Genomic DNA, 11,901 nt, shown 5'->3' with positions numbered 1-11,901 from the left:
TGCTAGAACCTACCTGTGACAATTGATCTTGTGTGTCCACTTCGCCTGGCCATGGTGTCTGGATATTCAGTCAAATAATATTCTGGGTGCTTCTGGGAGGGTGTTTTGGAGTGAGATTAATAGTTAAATCAGTGGACTTTGATTAAAGCAGATCACCCTCCCTAATGTGGGTGGGCCTCATCTGATCAGTTGAAGACCAGAATAGAACAAAACGGCTGAACTTGCTCAAGCAAGAGGAGCTTCTCCACAGACACCTTCAGACTGCATCTGCAGCAGGAGGTCTTCCTGGTTTCCCAGCAGACAGCCTTCATGCTCAAATGACAGCTCTTTCATGAGTCTCCAGCCTGAAGACCTCCATCATCAGATTTTGGACTCACAAGACATCCACAATCACTTGAGCCAACACACACACTCACACACTCACACTCACACACACTCACACTCACACACACACACACTCACACTTACACACACATTCTCCAAGTTCTGCTTCTCCAAGAACTGTGACTAATATACTCCTTTCTAGCCTTTCTTTTTACCATGATGCCCATCACCATCTCCTCAGCATCACAGTTGCTGCCCACACACTCACACGCATGGCCACGAGCATACACTCCCACACTCAGGTTCACCCACCCAGGACACTCAGCATTTCCCCAGCATGTCCTGCATCTTCCCATTTCCATGTCTTTGCTCAAACAGCTATGACCTCTCTCATAAATGCCCTCTCTCCTGCCCCCACCCAGTCTGTTCCACACCTATAATCTCACCATTCTTTGTTGTACATCCTCCACTACAGCATTATCATTGGGTTCTCCAGTATAAAAGTTAATATTGGCTGGGAACAGTGGCTTGTGCCTGTAATCCCGACACTTTAGGAGGCTGGGGCAGGAGGATTGCTTGAGTCCAGGAGTTTGAGACCAGTCTGGGCAATATAGCAAGACCCAATCTCTAAAAAAATTCTTAATTAACTGGGTGTGGTGGTGCATGACTCTAGTCCCAGCTACTTGGGAGGCTGAGGCAGGAGGATTGCTTGAGCCTAAGAGTTCAAGGCTGCAGTGAGCTGTGGTCACACCACTGCACTCCAGCCTGGGCAAGAGAGTAAGACCCTGTCTGCAAAAGTAAAATTTTTTAAAAAGTTTTAATGCCTATCTCCAATACTAGATTTGGAGCTTCTGGAGGGCAGGAATGATGCCATTCATCTGTCTTCAGCACACCCCAGTCACAAGTACAGTGCTTTACTCGCGAGGACTAAGTATCAATAAATATTTTCAGAACTGAACTCTTCATCAATACTCACTACGTATTGAAATCTATAGAATCACATCTCATTGTATCCAGGGCAAAATTACACACATACACACACACACACACACACACACATAGTATATACATATATAAAGTTATCTATATACATATTATATATACATATATATAGTTACATATATATGTATAGAGTGGGACAGATATGCTAATAAATATTTTTTGAAATAATACAGTAAAAGCTCTTGGAGAGGTATTATGTCCTATAATTGCCACTATTTAAAAATGAAACGGGTACACGCTGGAAACATGGTGTGCTTGTCTCCTAAAATGGCTCACTTGCTGAAAAGAACTAAAATTCTGCATGAAAAGAAATGTCATCTCCTTAAAAGAATCAATGAGCTGGCAAATCCGTATGGGGTAAAGGGTATAGGAGATGAAGGCCAGGACCTGCCCAAGGTGGGCACTTTCTCATCTACAGCCCCAGAGCAGGGTCTAGGAAGAACGGGAATGCCAGACCCTGAGTTCTCATGACAGGCTAGCCCCAGTGTGGATTTGTAGCTTGAATTTATTGTATCTAAATATTGAGACAGAGAGAGAGAGGAATAAAATTTTTTTAAATACCTCATATTGAGAATGTATTTAAAGTAATCCCAAGATCAATGAAGTACAGTAAGCATATATAAATACTCTCTGAAGAGACTCTCCTTCACCCCCCACATCAAAGAATTACCAAAAATAAAATTCCATGGATCATGAGCAGCTCAGAGGGAAACAGTCACTAAACACTTGATGGAGAAACAGAAGACACAGCAGTCAGAAGAAAAAGATTATGGAAGTTTTCAGATATTGGAATTATCAGAAGCAGAATATTAAATAACTAAGTTTACTATGTCTAATTAACAAAGGACAAAATTGAAAATATTTGGAGGGCCTAAAAATGTATAAAGAATTATTACACAGATTTGAATAATTAAATAAACTTGTTAGAAATAAAAATAAGAATAATTAAAATTAAAACAAAAGCAGGTATAAGAACAGATTAGACACAGGTGAAGAAAGAATTAATGAACTGAAGGATGATTCTGAAGAAATTATTCAGACTGAAGCAAGAGAGAGAAAGTTACAGAGACAAGAAAGAGAGAATAAGAAAGATGGGGATAAGACAGAGGACTAATAATGCTCCCAATTTTTAGGGTGTAATCAGAGTTCTAGAGGAAGAAAGAAAAGTAATGTAGAAGACACAATATTTAAAAGAGATAATTGAGAAGAACTTTACAGAACTGATAATAGACATCACTCCAATTCAAGAAGACAAGAGAATCTAAAGCAAGATACATAAAATGAAATCCGCAGCTAGACATCATAGTGAATGTGCAAAATATCCAAGAAAAAGATTTTTAAAGTAGCCAAAAAGAAATGACAGATAATCCTCAAGGGAGTGACAAACTAACAGCTAGCTTCTCAACTGCAGCAAGAGAAGACATTGAAATTACACCCTTGATGTGCTGGGGGAAAAGAAAAGACTATTAACTTAGAATTCTATACCCAGCAAAAATATCATCCAAGAATGAGGACAAAACAAAGACATTTTCAGACATGCAAAACCAGAGTCTGCCACCAACAGACCCTACAAAAAAAAATCTAAAGGTTGTACTTCAGGAAAAAGAAAAGTAATTCCAGACTGCAAGAGAGAATCTCTAAGCTTCAAGATGGAATATATTATAATGTGGGAAATCAAAACTAAGACTGCATCAGGCAATTAAAATGTCCTGAGAGGTTTAAAAAATAGAATTAAAATACAAAACAATGATATCAGATAAATTAGGAGAAATATAATTGCAGTTACTGTGTTCTAAGTGTCTTTGAGAGGAAAATGAAGATATCATTTAACTTAGGCATTGTTAAACTAATAAGCATGTTTTAATTTCTAGGCTAGTGACAAAATGGAAATAATATATACAAATTCCAGGTAGAGGAAAAAACAGAATGAGAAAAAAGGCAAGAAATAAGAGAAAGAAGGGACAAATAGAAAATAAAAAGTACTATAAAAGATTTAAACACATATACATGGGCAATTACATTTATAATTCATAGGCTAAATGCTTCTCATTAAAAGACAAAGATTGGTATACCAGTGATATGGTTTGGCTCTGTGTCCCCACTCAAATCTCACCTTGAATTGTAATAATCCCCAAGTGTCAAGGGCAGGGCCAGGTGGAGATAATTGAATCATGGAGCCGATTTCCCCCATACTGTTCCTGTGGCACCTAATAAGTCTTATGAGATCTGATGGTTTTATAAATCGGAGTTCACCTGCACAAGCTGTCTTGCCTGCTGCCATGTAAGACATGTCTTGCTTCCCTTTTGCCTTCCGCCATGATTGTGAGGCCTCCCAGCCATGTGGAACTGTGAGTCAATTAAACCTCTTTCCTTTATAAATTACCCAGTCTCTGATATGTCTTTATTAGCAGCATAAGAACAGACTAATTCAAGCAGATAAAATGAAATGAAATTTGACCATAAGCTTTTTGCAAACTGCACATCTAAAACAAGATAAAGAGAGGTGAAAAATAAAGGGATGGAAAAGAATATGCATTTAAGTATTGGCCAAAAGAAAAGTATATGGTATAAGATATATTAATCTCAGCTATTTAATTTTTGAAAGATCTCTTCATAAATATGAGAAAATAAAGTCACAAAGAAGATATAATAATTGCATATCTGTTTGTATCTCAAAGCACAGTCTTAAAATACATAATGCAGAAACTGACAAAATTGTAAGAAAAAACAATCTAGAATCATAGTGAAAGATTTTTCACACAACTCATTCAATAACTGATATATCTAGCACATAAAAATAAGAAAGAATAAGAAAGTTTTGAACAACATAATAAACAAGTCTTATCTAATAGACACATGTAGGACCCTTCACCCAGTTACCGTGGAATACATGTTCTTTGCAAGCTTGTGCACAGATTGACCATATGCCGAGCTATAAAGCAAGTTTCAGCAAGTTTCAAAGATTATCATAGAGATTCTCATTATCTCACCACAATGTAATTAAGCTACAAGTCAAAAATGAAAAGTTAACTAGAAAACTCTTGGGTATTTGGAAATTAAGAAATGTACTATACACAAATGCCAATTCCAGCTTGATTAAAATACCTAAATTTATAAGGCAAAACTATACAACTTGTAAAAGGAAAAATAAGCAAATATCTTAATGACCTCAAGGTGGAAAATACTTCTTAAAACATGACATATAAAAACAAACCATAAAAAATATGGTTGTTAAATTCAACCACACTGCAATGAAGAACTTCAGTCCATCAGAAGACACCATACAGAGTGAAAAGACTAAGAATAAAGATCTTCGAAATATCAGCTGGGCTCAGTGGCTCATGCCTGTAATCCCAACGCTTTGGGAGTCTGAGGCTGGCAGATCACTTGAGCCCAGCTGTTTGAGAGCAGCCTGGGCGACATGATGAAACCCCATCTCTACAAAAAATACAAAAATCACCCAGGCGTGGTGGCACACACCTGTAGTCCCAGCTACTCAGGAGAATAATTTGTGCCTGGGCGGCAGAGGTTGTAGCAAGCCAAGATCATGCCACTGCACTCCAGCCTGGGCAACAGAGCGAGACCCTATCTCCATAAATAAACTAAATAAATAAATTTTACATAATTTCCATGTGTCCTGAAATATTCTCTCTCAAAAAAAAAAAAAAAAACGTGATATGCACTACCATGAGAAAGGTGATGTGGTTAGAAACAGGGAGGAGGAGTGAGAAGCAATAAAGGTATAGATAAGTTCTGAAGGCTAAGCCAACAGGATCTGCTGACAGTTTAAATGTGGATGCGGGAGAAAGAAAAAAGTCAAGGATAACTCCATGATTTTTGACCTATGCAAAGGTAGAATTAGCATCCACCAAGGAGCCATGAGTGGGGCTACAGCTGGGTTGTGTTTGGAGGAGTTAGCCTTGGATAGAAGTTTGTGATGATCGTGAGACAGTCAGGTAGAGAAGTCGAGTTGGCAACTGAAAATATGAGTCTGGAGTTCATGAGACAGATCTGTGCTAGGGGTATAAATGAATTTTGGCCTAAGAAATGAAAATAGTAGCATTTTCATGAGCTGAGATGAGGAAGGTTGTAGTGGGAGTAGGTTTGGAGAGGTGATCATTTGGATGTCAGTTTTAGACAGGTTAAATTTGAAAACCCAAGTGGGAATCTTGAGGAAGCAGGTCAAAATATGAGTTTAGAGTTCAAAAGAGAGGTCCAGTCTGGAGTTGTAAATTTTGGAGTCACCAGTTTCTAGATGATGCTTAAGTGCATGAGGCAAGATGAATCACTAAGGCACAAGTATGGATGGAGAACATAAGGGGCCAGGCACAGTGGCTCACACTTGTAATCCCAGCACTTTGGGAGACTGAGGTGGGCAGATCACTTGAGGTCAGGAGTTCGAGACCAGCCTGGCCAACATGGTGAAACTCTGTCTCTACTAAAAATACAAAAATCAGCCAGGCATGGTGATGGGTGCCTGTAACCCTGGCTGCTCGGGAGGCTGAGGCATGAGAATCGCTTGAACTTGGGAAGTGGAGGTTTCGGTGAGCCGAGATTGTGCTGTTGCACCCAAGCCTGGGTGACAAAGCAAGACTCCGCCTCAAAAAAAAAAAAAAAAAAAAAGAGAGAGAGAGAGAGAACATAAGGGGCCAAGAGAAGAGCCTTAGGGCATCCCAACATGAAGAAGCCAGGGAGGTGGGGTAGGAGAAGAGCCAGAGTAGGACACCATGCAGGAGGCCAAGAGTAAAAGCATGTCCAGGAGTGATCCACTGTGCCAAAAGCCATCAGCCATGATGAAAATGTCTTCACAACAATTACAAAATATTTGGGGCGAGTCATTGAAGACAACACCAAATATTAAAATCCCAAACCTAGGCTATTTCATTCATTTTTTCTAAGTTTTAGTTTAAGTTCAGGGGTACAAGTACAGGTTTGTTAGGTAAACTTGTGTCTCAGGGGGTTGTTGTACAGATTATTTTATCACCCAGGTATTAAGCCTAGTACCCATTAGTTATTTTTCCTGATCCTCTCCTTCCTCCCAACTTCTACTCTCCAACAGGTCCCAGTGTGTGTTGTTCCCCTCTATGCGTCCATGTGTTCTCATCATTTAGCCCCCACTTATAAGGGAGAACATGCAGTATTTGGTTTTCTGTTTCTGTGTTAGTTTGCTAAGGATAATGGCCTCCAGTTTCGTCCATGTTCCTGCAAAGGACATAATCTCATTCTTTTTTATGGCTGCATAGTATTCCATGGTATATATGTACCACATTTTTTTATCCAGTCTATCACTGATTGGCATTTAGTTTGCTATTGTGAATAATGCTGCAATGAACATATGTGTGATTGTGTCTGTATGATAGAATGATTCATATTCCTTTGGGTATATACATTCTTTACATTGAACTTCTTAGTCTCATTCTTAATGATTCCATAAAGTCCACTGCTCTGTAAAAGTTGGTTCAGTATTTAAATATAAATCAAATCAATCAAACACCCAGAGTGATTAACAGAGAATAATTAAGGTTGCCAAGCACAAAAAAGATCCAGATACTATCCAAAGGCCTGAACCGAGAAGACACAAAAGGAAGGGAATTGCAAACTACTTGTTGAAAAAACGTCTCCTATTCGTCTGTTTAGCATCTACTTGATAGTGAATGTACTCTCCTTTGAGAAGATTTTAACATTGCATTTCAGTAGGAATACCCTTAAAAGCAGCATTAATACCTATGATTCAGGAAGATCTTTTTCAGAAATGAGCAATGAACCATTGTCTCTCTTCTCCCTAAGAGTCTCCCCTCCTCCTCATCTTCGGTCCCAGAGAGTATTTTCCCAAGCCAGCTTAGGGAGCAGGACTTTGCTACCTTGACAAAAATATTCCATTACCTTTAGGTGACCTTTCTCTGAGACTCAGAAATTGAGTGCTTCAACTGTAGGTCAGGCACAGGATGACTTTACTAGTGCTCCCTGAAAGACAGGGCTGATGAATGGCATTTGAACCCTGCTTCCCTAATCCTTCAGGCAGAATTAGAGGCTCTCCGTAAGGGTAATCCTGAATGATTCATGGTGCCTGCTTCAGCACAGTCACACATCATAGAAATACAAATTGACAGTTCGCACACATTGGCCTCATGGTGGTATTTACTTAAAATCCTCTCAAGTACACTTCCAATGACTGTTGTGGGGACAGCTCTCTCTGGAAAGCTAACAAACAAAGAAGCACTAACTTGTCATATCTGGCCACCAGACTTGCAGGTGCACAGGAGCCTTTGGAATATTCTGCTCTTTTTGTGCCACTTGGCACTTACCTCTCATTGGTTCAGGCAATTGGTTTGTTGGTTGACTGCAAGGATAATCCTTTAAAAAACAAAGAAACAAAAAAGGTAGTAAAACTGAGACCTTTGGATAACCCCTTTGGCTTGTCCTGGAGTTTAAGTTGGACCAAAAAAATCAAGGCTATGAAACAGTAACAGAGGTGAGGAAGAGATGGACTGTTAATAACATGGGAGGAGAAAACAGGACACACTTGAGTGTGTTCATAAGCTCTTGTTGGTGAATCTGTAAAGAGTAAAATTGAGATAGAGATCCCCAAGAAAACATATAAGTCCATTATTTTTCAAAAAAGAAAAGGTGGGTAGTATTGAAAAACCAATAGGCAAGTGTTAACTGTTTAATATCTACATTTGTGTTCTCCTCACCAGCAACCCCACTGCTTCTGGGTCAAAAACAGAGGCTGGGTGCGGTGGCTTATGCCTGTAATCCCAGCACTTTGGGAGGTCGAGGCAGGCAGATCATGAGGTCAAGGGATCAAGACCATCCTGGCCAACATGGTGAAACCCCATCTCTACTAAAAGTACAAAAATTAGCTGGGCATGGTGGTACGCACCTGTAGTCCCAGCTACTTGGGAAGCTGAGACAGAACCCGGGAGGCAGAGGTTGCAGTGAGCTGACATTGCGCCACTGCACTCTAGCCTAGCAGCAGAGCAAGACTCCTTGTATTTAAAAAAAAAAAAAAAAAGGAAAGAAAGAAACACTTGTCACTTTGAGAAATATTAAGGTCGCCCACACAGTCGCATCCTGATGGCTAACCCTGGATCCAGGAAGAAAAAGAAAGATACAGTATTTAGAAAATCATGGAAGTCATGTCAATAAAATCAGAACCCACTCAGAACTGCATCAGTATCAGCTTTTGCATAGACCCCTTTGGTGGTTAAACACGGTGAGAAATAATATTTTTAATGGCAGTGGGGAGCTTCATTTCCATTGTGTGTAAGCCCATCATGTGTTGACTTGAAAGAACTCCCCTTCTCCTTTCTGGCTTTCTCTGACATTCACCCTATAGCTGGCCCCTTTCCTGTCCAGAGTATGAAGCTGCATCCTTTGGAGATTAAGGAGGAAAGAAAACACCACACAAGCAGATCAAGAGGTGGCAAGGCTCCAGGCAAAAACCTACAGGAGAGAAACTGTATTCTTCAAGTAGCCTGTCTTTACCCTTTGTGCATGACCTAATTAGGTTTTTGCCCTTTTCAAATTTTTTTTTTTTTACAGATGTGTCCAGTTTAATAAAAAGGGAAAACGTCATCAGGTGGACACATCCAATCCTTGTCATTCATATCCCCAACCTTCAGATCCTTTCTACCCTCATAAGTTTGAATACAGTCAAGGTAAGTTGGGTCAGAAACTGTTGTTGATTATGATTAAAAAGAGATATAAAACTCAGCACCTCCTTCATTGAAAATAAAGGTTGAGAAACTTGATAAGAAAAAACTAAAATATTCTTATAGCTGCCTGGGAAGATCTTAATCCTTCCACATAGACAGATATCCTCGTATCCACAGGAGCCCATTTGGACTAAAGCCAAACTGAGTCCCTTACTCATTCCCTCTCCGGCTCTTCTTGTGGCTCTTCTTAGACCTTTTGGGAGACTTTGAGTAGCTCCTGTGTTTGTGACTACGGTGAGGATCTGGGGACTTGGAACGGGATCTGTGCCGCCAGTCTCGGGATCTGCTGCGGTGATGTCTTGGACCCTTGCTCGGATGCCTCTCTCGGCGGGAGAAGGGGCTTCTACTTTTGGGAGATCGATTCCGCCTTCTGGGAGACAGACTCCTACTCCTTCTGTAGCACAGTGTGGGAGATGGACGGGGCTTGTCCAAGTCTCCGTAGCTTCTCCAGAGGCGCTCAGGTGATGGCACTCTTTCCAACTTCTCATCCTCCTCTTCTTCCTCTTCACTGGACTCCACATCATCTATGTCCTCTTCCAGAGCACTAACTCAAGGCTCCTGTTGCTCAGCTTCCTCTAATACCTAGCGTTTCTGTAGCCGGGGCAGAGTGATATCACAGACTCTCTCACTGTGCACCAGTTCATCAATAAACTCATCTACATGCATCAGTTCAAACCCCCATTTCTGTTCTGGCTCTTGATTTTTCGATAGTCATTGTACAAAGGCTCCAAGTACTTGTAGCAATCAATTGCAGTGCCCATCAGCCTCATATAAAGTGCCCCCAACATGTGGACATACTTGAAATCTTCATTTTCTATAAACTCTGCAGTGATACCTTTCTCGGATTGAATTTGAAGCATCTTCAAGATTAAACACAGAAAGGGTGTTGGTTTTATGTTGCCACCATATTCGCCACCCACAAACATTAACTCCATGGCTTTATCGACTACAAGTTCAGCCATAAGTCCAAAGCACTCCTCTTTCCAGTGCTTGGACTCACAGATTCGCGTTCGAATGATCTTCCCCACCAGATATTGAGGGTTGGTGCCGCGGACGCTGTGCGCATCCTTCAGTGTACGGTTAGCCATTTTAGAATGCCTTCGATTCTATTTGCGTCGGGTCCTTTAATGTGTTACATCCAGGTTCAGAAAAAATAAATAAATAAATAAATAAATAAATAAATAAATAAATAACCACCTAGAGGGATGGAGAAAGGTGGAAGAAGTTTCACTAAACAGCTTAGGAGACCATCTTGAAACTGGAAACACTGCAGCGCTCAAATTCTTAAATAAATTCCACTTACTTTTTTTTAAGTAGGCACTATATTTTTATTACGGTTAACTGGTGATCAATCGTTTTTACCATGTAGATAGCCCCTTTGGCTTAGACACACTGTCCTGAAGTTTAGATGGTAGGAAAAAATCCAGGCAATGGAACAGTAACAAAGATGGGGAAAAGATGGACTACTAATAACACAGCAAAAGAAAGCCGGACATGCTTGAAAGTGCTGATAAGCACTAAGATGTGTTGTTGACAGAGCGCCACATCAGTGCTCTACAATCTGCTTACTGCACTCTGATGATTGCATAAACAACCTTCTAAGTGACTTGGTGGTGGGCATCAGGGCTTTCGGGGGTTCTGATTGGTTGGATGTGCTTATGGTTTGATTGGTCTGAAGTTGCACATGTCCAGGGATAAAGAGTATAGGTTAGAGTTGCTGTTCTCACAGAAGAAGTTACCAAATGCTATGGTTTGAATCTATGTCCCCACCCAAATTTCATCTCAACTTGTGATCCCCAGTGTTGGAGGGGTTGGAGATGGGGTCTGGGGTTGGAGATGGGAGGTAATTGGATCGTGGGGTGGGATTTGTCAGGAATGGTTTAGCACCATCTCACTGGTGCTGTTCTCCTAATAGTGAATTCTCGCGAGATCTGGTTGTTTAGAAGTGTGTGGCACCTCGTCCCTCTCTCTCTTGCTGTTCTGGCCATGAGAAGTGCCTGCTGCCCCTTCACCTTCCGCCATGATTGGAATTTTCCTGAGGCAGAAGCTGCCATGCTTCCTGTACAGCCCGTGGAGCCAGGAGCCAATAAAACTTTTTTCTTTATAAATGACCTAGTCTCAGGTATTTCTTTATAGCAATGTGAGAATGAACTAATACACCAAAGTTTTATATTTTATATCAAACATCTATGCCTCAACCATGGCTGTTTACAAGGTAAAGGTTTCTGAGTCATCCACAGAGCTGACCTCATCCTGAGCCAGAAGCATGTCTAAAGTACTTCTTCTTAAAGCTGAGGTATCTGATATTTACTCCTCAAAACCTACTTGTAAAGTGAACCCTCAAAGGTTACACAAACCCACTCTCTGGCCCTTGAGCCCTTTATGACTAATGTCATACAGCTATAATTAAGCTGTGCTATAATCAACAAGCTGACAATTCAGCCAAAACTTATCCCTGGCAAGAGCTTCTGTATGGCACAGGAAGTGCCATCTGGATGACACAGGAAGTGCCCTTGATTGATGGGTGAAGAAGGATTCGTGGAAAGAAAGACAAGGGAGTACAAGATGGTGTCATGGAAAAGGTAAAATATGGACTGTGATGTTTCCCCTGTCTCCCCGCTACTAAGTTATAAAGTGTGCGTTCGTGTGTTCAAAGTAACCTAGGGATTCCTAGATATAACTGAGGGTGTGCCAGAGATAGGATGACTGACTGTCAGATTTGGAAAGAATGCAAGTAAGAGCAGCAGAGGTGAGCTCTCAGGAAAGTGAGACCCGGAAGTTTAATTGCCCGTGAAAGAAACCAGAGTAGAAGAGCTAAACCAAGAAGTTTCCAGCAGCTTCGTTCGCCATGAGCGAG

At 40.8% G+C, this 11,901-nt stretch overlaps 1 pseudogene; it reads right to left on the bottom strand.

Annotated features, from left to right (window-relative positions):
• Positions 1-9,176: 9,176 nt before the first annotated feature.
• LOC466009 (pre-mRNA-splicing factor 38A-like) lies at positions 9,177-10,140 on the bottom strand (annotated as a pseudogene).
• Positions 10,141-11,901: the final 1,761 nt, after the last annotated feature.

Source organism: Pan troglodytes, chromosome 8, assembly GCF_028858775.2.
Source record: "Pan troglodytes isolate AG18354 chromosome 8, NHGRI_mPanTro3-v2.0_pri, whole genome shotgun sequence".
Classification (NCBI taxonomy): domain Eukaryota; kingdom Metazoa; phylum Chordata; class Mammalia; order Primates; family Hominidae; genus Pan; species Pan troglodytes.
This window is presented reverse-complemented; position numbering and strand designations above follow the sequence as displayed.